We start from the raw sequence: 13,253 nt of genomic DNA, 5'->3' as shown, positions 1-13,253 counted from the left end.
TCGGATGAGGAAGCATAGATCTCTTATTTAAGAAAAATACCCAGGGAGTGCTTTTGTAAGCAAAGACCGCTTTCAAAATGCAATAAAATAGGTGGGACTGAGGCTTAGACACAGGATGGAACAAAGAAGATTCCTAAAACATGAAGAGCCTGGGGGTGGGGGGCGGAGGGGGGGGTCGGGGTATCTGATTCTGCTTCTGGACCCCTCCCTGACTCCCTGTGTGGCTTTGCCTAGGCACTTTACCTTTCTGGGCCTCAATTTCCTTACTTGTACAAAGACAGGATTAGACTAGAAGAACTCTAAGATCCCTTCCGGTTGTAGACGTCTGTGCTTCAATAATTCTACATAGAAAAAATAATTTTGTTCCATTCGGGTGACCAGAAAAGTTAAGGATTAGTGTTAAAGAGGAACTGAATCACCCGTCGTTGTGATTTTGTAAAAATTTTCCTAGAATGGCTGTTTGTGTTGCCAGGAATCACTAAATGCATGATCCTGAGTTTTGAGCCAATACAAGTTCTCAGATCATATCTTACCCTCTACCTTTGTATTCTCTCATCTAGTTGAAAAAAAAAAAAAAGACCCCACATGTTTAAACAGTGTTCTACAATTTCCAATTTTTTTAAATGTAACAACCCTTGAGGTCGGGCATGAATTATTATCCCCATGTCTATAGGTGCGGCGTGTGAGGCTCAGAGAAGTTAAGCGAATTACTCATGGTCACGTGCCTAGGAAGTGATGGAGCTGGAAGTTCATCTCAGGTTGCCTGTCTCTAGGACTAGTTCCCATACAACCCCCATGTTTTGAATTACAGTAATTATTTTATTGAGCAATTGTTTTACACCAGATATTGTAAAAGCTTTCATTTGTTTGCTTAGTACCCTCCTTATTTTCCAGACAAGGAAACTAAGGTACAGAGACATGATTTGTCTTGGTTAAGGTCAAACACCTATTATAAGATAGAGTTGAGGTCAGATCGCCTGTTTGACTGTAACAACTCTGTTCTCTTACTAGCATGCCTTTAATTATTACTGTGTTTGTTAGCCTGCTTCTTTTGCTAAACAGACCTCTTTCAAAGGTTATTTCAATGAGTATGTGACAGCAAAGGCCTTGGAAGTAGGAGCTAAAAGGCCAGGTTAGACTAAGGTGAACTATTCTCATCTCGAAACTGCACGGCTGCAGCTTCAGCCCTGGCCTAACCTCACCCACGAGGAGTTCCCTGAAGTTGTGCGGTGCAGTTCTAGAAAACTGTTCTATTCCAGCTGACTGCAACATGCTTCCATCAGATGATCTTGTCCTTTGCCTTCACTCAAGCCTCTGTTCAACCACACCCTCTTCGGAGGGGCCTGCCCTGAACACCTTATCCAAAATGACACCCTTGGCTTTCTAGCTCTGTATTCTGCCTTCTTTTTCTCTTTAGCACTTGTCACCACCAGAGAGATGAAATATTTATTTAGTCATTTGTTGTCTATCTCCCTCTACTGGAATAGAAACTCTATGCGGGCAGGATTTTTGTCTATCTTTTCAATGTTATATTCACAGCTCCTAGAACAGAGCCAGGCCCAGAATATTTACTCTGTAAATATTTGTTGAAAGAATGAAAAGAACAATGACAGTGAGGGTAGTAGTTGCTACTTATGCCTGAAGAGTAAGGATGTAGGTGAGAACGTGGACAAGGGTCACTGGAAATTCTGGCCAGCGTCAGGAAACCAAAGGGTAGGATGAGTTGTCCAGCTGGGAAAATCAAAATGTGTTGAAAGAGTTAGCTCCAATTATATGACCAGTAAAATTGGGTAGCTTTAGGGTTTTTTTTTTTTTAATAAGAAAGATGTGTCTTTTTTAAAAAATATATTTATGTATTTTCCTTATTTTTTTTGGCTGCATCGGGTCTTAGTGCGGCACGCGGGATCTTCGCTGAGGCATGTGGGATCTTCGCTGAGGCATGTGGGATCTTTTGTTAAGGTGCACAGTCTTCTCTCTAGTTGAGGCTCGTGGGCTTAGTTGCTCTGTGGCATGTGGGATCTTAGTTCCCCGACCAGGGATCAAACCTGCGTCCCCTGCATTGGAAGGCGGATTCTTTACCACTGGACCACCGGGGAACGCCCAGCTTTAGGTTTTAAAGTAAATGGATCTTCCGAAATTTCAACTTAAACCATGGATCCTGGGCTCTTTAGAGCTCGTGCAGCCCACCTCCATCACAAGGAGAGTGACACAGGGGAAATGGTAATAACTGGCCCGAGATCAAACTTGGCCCCTTAGCTGACAAGATCAAATGGAAGCCCAGGGGGTCCACTGAGATATTGTGATTTATAAGAAATATAAATTTGGTCATTTAGAGGACTAAAAGATATTTTTTACATATATTTGGTCTTCCTCCACAGTTCCAGGCTCACAGCTTCTAAAACCCTTGGAATTTCCTAAGTGTTGAAAGCCATAAAGGTGTCTTTTGCTATGTTAATGGAGTGACTTTTGGAAAGCAATTAGGATGGGGCTGGTTGCCAGGTGAATCAACCACGTTATTAGAGGGTTGGAACTTTCAGTCCCACCCACCGACCTCTGGAAAGGGGAGAGGCCTTTGGAGGTTGAATTTTGACAATAGCCAATGATTTAACCAAGCATGCCTAAATAATGAGGCGTCTATAAAAGCCCAAAAGGACGGGGTTTGGAGAACTTCCAGGTCGGTGAACACGTGGAGATTTGGGCAGAGTTTTGGGCCTGGAGAGGGCAAGGACGCTCCGTGCCCCTCCCCCATGCCTTGTCCTATGCATCTCTTCCATTGGATGTTCATCTGTATCCTTTATCACAACCTGTAATAAACTGCTAAACGTAAGTAAGTGTTTCCTTGAGTTCTATAGGTCAAGAACCCAAGGAGGGGTGTTGTGGGGACTTCTGATCTAGCCGGCCAGAAGCACAGGTAATAACCTGGACTTGGGACCGGCGTCTGAAGTGTGTGTGTCTGTTGGGGGATGTGCCATCTTATGGGACTGAGCGCTTAACCTGTGAAATCGGACACTATCTCCATGTAGGTAGTATCAGATTTGAGTTAAATTGTAGGACACCTAGCTGGTGTCGCAGAGAATTGCTTGATGTGGGGAAAAACCTCCACACATTCGGTGACCGGAAGTGAAGTGTTTTGTGCGAGGATCCAAGAAGACTCATGGGTGGAAAACTGAATTTTTTGAATGCAGCAGCCTGTAAGTAACCAAAGTGTACCACAGATATTTCTGAGAATAAAATTTCAGTAAAACTTCAGGAATTTTTTAGCTATATGGAAACACTTGGGAGTCTTTAAAAAATTACTGATGCCTGGGCCCCACTTCTAGAGGTACAAATTTGATTGTGATTCTAGTGTGCTGACTGGTTAAGAATCATAAACTTGGAGGTCAGGAGGGTGCATCTGGGAAGGAGACAGAATAGGGTTTAAATCCCATCTCTCTTATTTACCAGCTGCTATGATTTTGAATAACTTAATTGTTCTGAGTCACAGCTTCCCTATTTGTAAAATGAAGGCAATCGACCTCACGGGAATTTTGTAGGGATTTAATGAAATAAGGTCCATAAAGCATGTAGCATGTTGTCTGAACCACGTGAGCACTTGATTAATAATAGCTGCTATTATCATTGTTATTATGATTATCATGCCAAATAATAGTAATTATTATTATGCTGAATAATGAGTTTTTCCCCCCCTCTGTATTTAAAAAATGGCTACTTTAACAGTATATAACAATTAGTCAAATGGTACAATTCGAAACTATGGGACTGTCTTGATGCAGCTCTGGGTAGGGAGACCTGTATAAAATGAATGAAGACAGACTACAAAGTGGGACGGAGGTGGTTAAAACAGGCCGGCCGTGTAGTTCATCTATAGAAAGCACAGCGCTGAATTCTGTGGGAAGCAAAATTCATACATCGCTTCCTGGGCTACATTCCACACCGGTTGAAAGTGAGGCAGTGATTGATGTTCAGATCATCTCTGGGCAGAGTTGGGGCAGCTGCACAGCCAGACCCAGGCTCCAGAGAAGCAGCTGGGTACCGCTGGCCTGGGGCCCGCTCCAAGGCTGCTGGCAAGCAAAGAGCAGTTTTACCACTGAGAGGTAGGAAGGTTAAGGTCAGACAGAATGTGAGAGAGGAGCTTGACTAATCCCTTGTTTTCTCCCTTTTCTCTTGTCAATATTTTTGGACTAGGAAAAAGAGGACAGCAATAATAATAACAGAGAAACATTCTGCATGATAAAAAGCCATCTCTTGGCCGGCAATGACCCGAATATTCTACCCCCCAGGAAGCCTGTTTTGCATTTGCAGCAAGAGGGCATTGAGGTAAATTGACCTCCTTTTTGCTGACGGTAGCTTCAGACTCAAACAAGAGCTCTGTGATTTTAGATGAGTCAGACTTTAAATTTGTGCATTTCAGCTGGAGGTGATAACCATTAATATGGAAAGATTGGTAACAAAGTCTTCTGAGTAGAAGCTATACCATACTTATTTGTGTTTGGTAAGGGATGAATTCACCAAAATATCAGAAAGTCGGAGTTGGCTAATGGAGAGTGGGAAGCAACACAGGATGTCTGCAAATACCTTTATTTAGGGCATTCTTCAAAAATAGATCCTTTGTACGCATCAAATATTTTAAAAGTAAATTTCAATTAACTTCTGATTGTGTTTTTAAGAATACAATGGAGCAGAATCGAATTCTGGATGAGAGAGAATATCATCCTAGTTTAGAGAATAATTTCCATTAAAATGAATTGAAATTCATTTTGTGAATCATACTTATTATGATATTAGACCTCTGCCTACAGAAATATTGGAAGAATATTCCTTCCTATCTAATGGAACCAATTTTCCTAACAGCTTCTCTCATAACTTTCCATAATTATTCGTCAAAATGTACAAACGTCCACACATTGCTGGCAATAAGTCTCGAATAGGATGGAAATGAGCTTAAACATCTTCCATGTGGGTGATCACATATTTTTCGAATGCCTTTGTGGAACTGACACAGAAAACTTTGCGGGCCTGTTTTACCAGAGATAAGGAGGAAAGCTAATTAAGACCTTAGTCGCTTCTTTGGGGAGTATTATAAGGTACAAGAAGCTTTTAATTGGGTTTTGCTTCCCTTTTTAAAGATAATCATTTCTACCTACATGTTCAGGCGATCATTTCTTCAGTTTCTTTCAAGAGAGTGCTCGTTTGATCTTACTTATAAATGACACGTGGCAAATAGTCTTTATGTGCCAAATAAAATAATGAAGTTGGGAGAAAGTCACAGACTTTTTTTTTTTTAGTAAACTCTTCTAATTTGACATTCTTGGGGGTGTTTTTTGTACATAATTTTTTAAAAATTTATTTTATTTATTTATTTTTGGCTGTGTTGGGTCTTCGTTGCTGCGTGCGGGCTTTCTCTAGTTGTGGCGAGCGGGGGCTACTCTTCGTTGCGGTGCACGGGCTTCTCATTGCAGTGGCTTCTGTTGCAGAGCACAGGCTCCAGGCGCACGGGCCTCAGTAGTTGCGTCACTCGGGCTCAGTAGCTGTGGCACGCGGGCTCTAGAGCGCAGGCTCAGTAGTTGTGGCGCACGGGCTTAGCTGCTCCACGGCATGTGGGATCTTCCCAGACCAGGTATTGAATCCGTGTCCCCTGTATTGGCAGGCGGATTCTTAACCACTGCACCACCAGGGAAGCCCCATGTTCTTGGTTTACATTAAACACAACTACCAATGGCTGTATTGTCAATTGTTACCCACATCCTATGGGACCTTTAGCCTGTCTGCTGATCTGAACATTTTCAATTGTAAATCACTTAATGCCCCCATCCCTCTGCCTCCCCCTCCCCAACTTCAGCTGCAGGATAACTATCTTCCCTTATATGGTGCTGATGGAACTTTGCAAGTTTGAGTTAATTTCAGAACATTCAGTACTGTAGCTCACTCCTGTCATTTTCCAGCACCGAGAAGCATGCCTTGCGTAGGCACGATCTCTCTGCAGCCCACTCAGTAACATGAGTAATGATCTTTAAGTGAACCATATCAAGAGTGTAAGGGTTTTGGATAATTTAGACAAGAAAATTGGAACAAGTGGGCATTTCTCTAAAGAATGTCACTCTGATTTTCTGCGTAGTGGGACTACCCAATCCATTAATGCAAAAAACCTCTCAGAGGGCTAGAAACTAGTTTTTCACCCAGCCAGGGAGGGTGCCTGCCTGCGTGCTTCTGTGGTATGTGTTTGCCTGTGTGTGTACCTAAGCATGTCTCCAGAGATTAGAATGGTAGAGCCACAGTTTCCTTTCAGACTCATGAATAATAAATACTGGACAGAGGAGCACAGATGATGCTTTTCTCCTGTTTGTTAGCACTACAGCAGATTCCTGGGCTGACTGTTCTTAGCCCCGCCAGCTACTGACTCTCTGCCAGCTTGTAATTAAAACCCTTTAGAGTGAAGGATATGTGTCCACTGACATTGATTGACACCCTACTCAGTGCCTCTGTGACAAAGGGAGGAAAATCAGGTTTGGACTTTTTTTCCCCTTTTACAATGAGTCACTCTAGAAGAAAGAATCTCAAACCCCAAAGAGAAAACCTAGTAACAGGTAGAAGGTCTGGATTAGAGGGGAGAGAGAGAACCTTAGTTAGATATTTTCTAATTGCACTTCTACCTCACAGATTTAAATTTTTTCTAGCCAGAGACTAGAAAGAGTAGACCGTAGCATTGGGTGACATTCTGGGGAAGGAAGCCAGTGTAGGTTTTGTGAGGGCTGTTCTGGGAGCCCTATTATATAAATGAATGGGAGAAATTGCTAGAAACCATCCCTGTTTGGGGCTGAGAACTATTACCATTTCCTACATTTACTCTCCTGTTTGTTCTTCCTAAGAACTTTAGGAAATGAGCCGTGCAATGACAGTTACCCCCATTCTATAGAGCAGCAGTCCCCAACCTTTTTGGCACCAGGGACTGGTTTCACGGAAGACAATTTTTCCACGATCGGGGTGGCGGAGGGATGGTGCAGGAGGTAATGCGAGCGATGGGGAGCGATGGGGGGCAGCAGATGAAGCTTCACTCGCTCGCCCGCCGCTCACCTCCTGCTGTGCGCCCGGTTCCTAACAGGCTACGGGCCAGTAGCGGTCCGTGGCCCAGTGGTTGGGGACCCCTGCTATAGACGACAAGACTGAGGCCCAGGGAGTTTACTCAAGGTCACACAGCTAGTCAGTAGCCGTATCAGGGCTGCTTTTCTTTTCAGCCCGTCTGCTGGTTACATCTCTAACACAAAATAACTTGCGTGTACCTCGGTTTTTTTTTTGTTTTGTTTTTAATTTTTGACCGAGAAGGATGAGGAATTTATTTCACGTCCATTACCTCATCCTTTCCCCCCTGACCTTTACTTCTTTATCAGTATGTAGTAGGCGATTACCATGACCACGAGGAAGTCACTTCCTTGTGCTGAGCTCCAGTTTTCTCATCTGTAAAGTGAGAGTTGAGTCAGATGCTCTTGAAGTTTCATTTCGGCCCTGACCTTTTGTGACTGAGAGTCAATGAGCACACGCTTTGAATCATTTATGCAGTTTCTTGTTTGGATTGCTACCTAGTTGCAGCAGAAATGTTACCGCTGTCTGAATATGAATCGGTGAAGAGTTAATGCTTAAACTTGGACCTTATGGTAGCAACCATGACTTATGTGAGGAGGAATTTTAAGGTTTCTTTGTCCACTGACCTGTATCAACACAAGCGATCCAGAAAACTGCTGCTCATGCAACATTCTGACCGGACTGCCCTATCACCAGTGATGCTAAATGATCGTGATAATCCCTGAAGGAAAAATGGGAGTCCATTTGTCCCTTCAATCCAGAATTGGCCTGACACTGAGTCCCAGAGACCATGCACATCAAGTCTCTCTCCACTGGTAATAAATGCTGCGTGTCATCTTATCAGGCCATGATTAGGCTGATGTGCCTTTTCTGCCCAGGACTATTTTAGTCATCTTCATTTTCAACCTTCAGTTTTAGGGGATGATTCAGACAGCTTGCGTTGTGCCAGGACTGAGTTCACAAAGATCTGTTGTCCTTCTCAGAAGCTGGATAGGGCAAAATATACTTTTGTTTACCACTTGTATGTTTGATCGAAAATAAGCAGCCATTTGGCTAATAGCCACATCACACACGGGCAGTGTGATAGGGCGGAAAAAGCGCGGGTTTACAGTCAGACGCTCTTGGATTGAAATCCCAGCTCAGCCACTTACAAGATGTGTGACCTTGGGCAAGATTCTCAACCTCACAGAGTTATAGTTATCTCATATGTAAAATGAATATGATAATGCCGATTTTTAAGGGATGTCATAATTTACGAAGGGTTCCTGGCACACTGCTCGATAAGTGGCAGCTATTTTATTAAGGAAGTTCAAATATCATCATGATAGTGTTTCTATTTATACATGTGTTTCAGAGGCTGCATTTGGAAAGAAGCCCAGGGCTTATTTTATTCCTCTTTCTCTGCCTCATTGCCTAGTACAGAATCTGGGATACAGTCAGCATTCAAGAATTATTAGTTAAATGAATGACTGACTGAATGTATGAATGAGCCACAGTAATATGAACTAGATGGCAGCAAACTGGTCAATTCCAAGGGCTCAACTACTAAGTAAGTAGGCAAACCCGAGACTCACATCCACCTCTTCTGATTCCAAGGCAAGTGCTTGTCTGCAGTATCTCCCTTATTAATCTATAACTGTTTTGCTCCCCCCAATGTAGGAGCTTTTGTGAGTTTCTAAAGCTTTGACAATCACTCTTTTGCTCTCTAAGGTTCTAAGGTGGGTAAGTAGGACAATCTCATTATTTGTTCATTCATTCATTCCACAGTTCTGAGTATGAGAGCAGAGATTTTGAAGAAAAGCATAGGTTGGAGGGGCTCTGTATCAGTATAGGAGTCTATAGATAACTCCAGAATAGTCCACTGTATTACCTATAACACTGAGGCATCTGCCTTTTATTCTTTGGTAAGCTCACTCTCACCAAAGGAGAAAAATAACATAAATTCTCTCCCTCCAGCTTGCTTGCCAAGATCCATGTTGTGGATTAACTCAGCCCACATTTCCTGCTGGTAAGAGTAAGGAAAAGGGGTCCTCTCAGAGTACACAGGGAGAGGCCCCACTCTGGACTTCACATTGTCTCATTTCTACTAATTATTCTCTGTCTGTTCCCCCTTAGCGTGAAAACAGGCGGGTTTCACCTACTGATCCCACCTGTATTCTGACCACTGCCAATACTGACGGACTCTGGAGCCAGGACCTTACACGCCTTCCCATGGCCATTTGGTGAGTCAGCAACGAGGCCTAGATTAGAGCCCAGAATGCCTCAGGCCTGAGCATGGGCTTGCTTAGGTGCTAAGTGTGCTGACAGCTGGGAGGAACAAGACTTGTTTGAAGACATTTGGTACTGGGCTTCCAGACCCTGAAGATGAAAATAATCCATCAGATGAACCAGATTTATTACAATTGAAAGCAATAGTTACTTCCTCTGTTGAGTTTAGAAATACTGTATTTGGTTTCAATCACTCCTAAAACACGATGCTTTTAAAGGCTTGACTTCCAGGCTCTCCAGCCACTCTGAACTATTCTTAGCCAGTTGGGTGAATTACTGTCTAAAGAGATATTTTTTCCAGTTTCTTTTCATATTTCAAATACTTGTAGTCCTCAAACATATAAAGACCCCCTCTCCACTCCCACCCCCCCGCCACATACACACCCTATGTCCACATCACTTATATTTTGGAGCCCCTGATCTGTCTGTTCTGGGAAGCTGGTGAATTTTGTCTGTACAAGCTTGGGTCAGGTTTACTAGGTCAGAATTTATGAGGCCGTGAAAGGACAGATGACGCTTCTTGATTGGAGGCTAAGAAAGTACCTTGATTCCCAGATCTGGAAAGAACCTTTCAAGATTTCTTGGGAATAAATTCAGTGTGTCCTGATGTCTGAATGGTGCTCCTGGTGAAAGCAAAGGAATGAGAAAAATACTTTTCAGATGAAGACAAGATACTGCTATATTTTTGTGTGTAGTGGCTAGAAATTTCTCATGCAGGAACTACATTAAGACAGGAATAAAAAAATGTTATCCTATCTTCTAGTTAATGATCGTTCTCTCTGGGGGTGGCGGGGGTGGCTGAGCAGCATAGGAATCAGCATGAGAATTACAGACAATGTGTAGCTTGGAGTCAGAAATTTGGGTTTTCGGAGAATAGGAAACATAGCTGGGTGATTTGGGGAGACCCATTATTATAATCTACAAAGGATCATTTTCAATTTTAATTTATTTTTTTAAAATTTTTTTGCCGCACCGCACGGCATGCAGGATCTTAGTTCCCAAACCAGGAATTGAACCCGTGCCCCCTGTAGTGGAAGCATGGAGTCTTAACCACTGAACTGCCAGGGAAGTCCTTACAAACAATCTTACTAGTAATCACTTTACATTATTGATGTGAGACTTCAACATACCTGTATAAAACACCCCAGCACAGTATCTGTCACACAATAGGAGCTCAATAAGTGGTATCTGTTATTACACTCTGACTCCAGACACTAGGTTCATTGTACTACACTGCTTAGTAAATGTTCACTGAATAGGGCAATGTATAGGATTAGCAAAGCTTGGATCCAAGTTTGAAATGAAATGGAATTATTCTCTGAATATCAAGGAGTGCCTTCCTTGTTCTGCCAGCTGGTATTAGCCAAGGAAGCCAAAATCTTGTGGCACCTCCGAATCTAGACTGGCATGGTGGCACAATGCTTCTTACCGAGGTTCCTAGATATAGGCCCAGGTAAACGGTAGGTTTATAAGGCTTTTGCAGTTGTTATTACCTGTTTTGAAGCATTCCGGGTTTGGATCAATTCACCTCCTTCATGTTTTATTCAGAGGACTGAAGAGAGCTACTAATTCTGTTTATCATTTACAAAAGAAAAATAGCTTGAATTTATGGACCTGAGCATTGTACGTAGCCCTTGTGATTGTGAAACCTTTACTTTGTTACTTACTTTACTGGAACGAGACTGGTTTATTTTGGAATGTGCCTCAATGGGTTGACCTCAGCTGGATAAAACCAAGTAAGAAAACCCTTCTGGGTTTTGTTTTCAAAGAAGGTTGAACTGTCAGGATTAAAGAAGACTGTGTTAGTTCCTAAAGGGACCCTGGCTTTGGAAGATGTTGAATACCTGACCTTCATGATGGTGTGGGTGTTGAAGAGAAGCACATTTATGAGTCTTCATGACTGGCAGCGTCAAAGAGTTGCCTGGGTTATTGGGGGGCCTTAATCTCCATAATACCACAAGCTACATTAAATAAAAATTGACCAATGCCAAAACAGCATGTAATCTCAGCTTCAAATCAATATCCCTCCTCTGCCCCTTCCAACTAGAATGTTACCCCGAGCCTCTCTTTTGTAGAATTTCTAGAGTGGCCACTGGTTCTGACTCTGTGCCATGCGCATGGCATAGTGCCATGTGCTTTATATACGTTCTATCTATGGTACTCATAAAACCCTATACTACGGCATTTGTTATCTTCATTTTATGGATGAGAAAAATTGAGTCTCAGAAAAGTTGAGTGACTTGATCAGATCAAGATGGGTAAAAAGTGACAACTGGGATTTGAAACTGGATCCATCTGACTCTCAAGTACATACTTATTCCACTGTTGCTACACTGGTGAGGGCTGTCTAAGATGCTGGGAGGGGGATGGGGGGATGGGTGTTATAGAGGTCCTTAGAAGGCTTGAGAAAGATCACTCACTTTGTTCTGTCCTTGAAATGGCCATTATTAATTATGGGGCACTATTTAGAATTCATCACCACATACGGTCATTTTTAACTGATTTATGTTAACTGTGGAAAATAAAATAGTTTGTGTAATGGGCCCATCTTAGCATCCTGGACCACAAAGAGTAACAGATGCTCAAACCCTCTTGAATATATTATTAGTCTATGGGTGATAATTAACAAATAACTATAATGATATCACAGATGGAAGATTCTAGAACTTCAAGATCACCATGGCCATTGTTTGGTCTGTGAGGTGGAGTGTCCTTCCTAACTCAGGAATCAGAAGCCTTGGAGAGCCTCAGTTTTCAGTGACTTGAACTTTCTATCACCAAGCTGGAACATTTAATTGAAATGTGAGATGTGTATATACAATATTTTGGTTGTTTTGGACTTGAGTAATTTGTTCAAAATGGCCATCATTGGGAGCAACTTCAATGATCCTACAGAATCTAGAGACTGGTCTGGAGACTTCAGAGTTAGTAAACAAGTTCAACTGGAAATAGAGAGGGTGTTTCAAAGCATGGCAGAAATTGCTGTCACCTCTTTCAGCTGTCTCATGGATCCTTCCAGAAAAACCTAAGGTATGTCTTGAATATCACCAACTGAAAACACAGCATCATCCTGTTTATGGGGCACAGTGCCAGGAACAAGAATCTGGGCTAGATCCTGTGGGTAGGTTGGCAATATCTTCCTTGGTGAACTAAGAAAGGAAATGAAATTAAGAGATGTAGGAAGGTATATAGATGGCCGTGAAAACCATTGTCTTATTTACTTACTTTTATTAAAAGCTCCATTGTGGAGTTTTTTTTCTTTTCATCTCTACTTTATCACTGAGATTTCAAAGTTAGAATAGAGGTTTTGACTATAGATCAGCAATCCCCTCTGAAATTTTAATTTCCATTTATTATTTAAGTTTACAGAATTTCCTTTTTGCCTATGACTCACTTTTTTCTTGCCTCATCTGGCTTCTATTATATTTCCCCCCTTTTTCTCTCTCACTTCTGGTATCATTGATAAAACTGGTGTGGTTTTGCTTTCAGGCCATGGCCACCTTGCTACACATCTCACATATTGCCAGTTCTTTTAGGTCTGTGAAAAATTCCCTGACATGAAGTAGTGTTTCACCTTTTGATGAAAAAGCAGCCTGGTTTGTTCTACAGATGTTTTATATGAAGAAATGGCTAAGCTCTGCTCTGTATCAACATGGTACATTTCCAAACGATTTGTCTTACCCTTTGAATACCGAGGTTTTAATGATCCCTGTGCCAGGGCCACACTCAAACAAAATTAGGGGCTTGAGAAAGGAGAAATACCTGTGGTCATAGAGCCTGAAGTAGACCCACTCGCAAACTTCCCTTCCTTCTGAGTAAGGTGGATGTCATTTTTTGTTGAGGGTCGGGTTTACACCGAGAAGCTAGAGTCTTAGCTGAGCGTGGTTTGCATATTTGCAGCCATGGGA

The sequence above is a fragment of the Balaenoptera musculus genome, chromosome X, assembly GCF_009873245.2.
Source record: "Balaenoptera musculus isolate JJ_BM4_2016_0621 chromosome X, mBalMus1.pri.v3, whole genome shotgun sequence".
NCBI lineage: Eukaryota > Metazoa > Chordata > Mammalia > Artiodactyla > Balaenopteridae > Balaenoptera > Balaenoptera musculus.
This window is presented reverse-complemented; position numbering follows the sequence as displayed.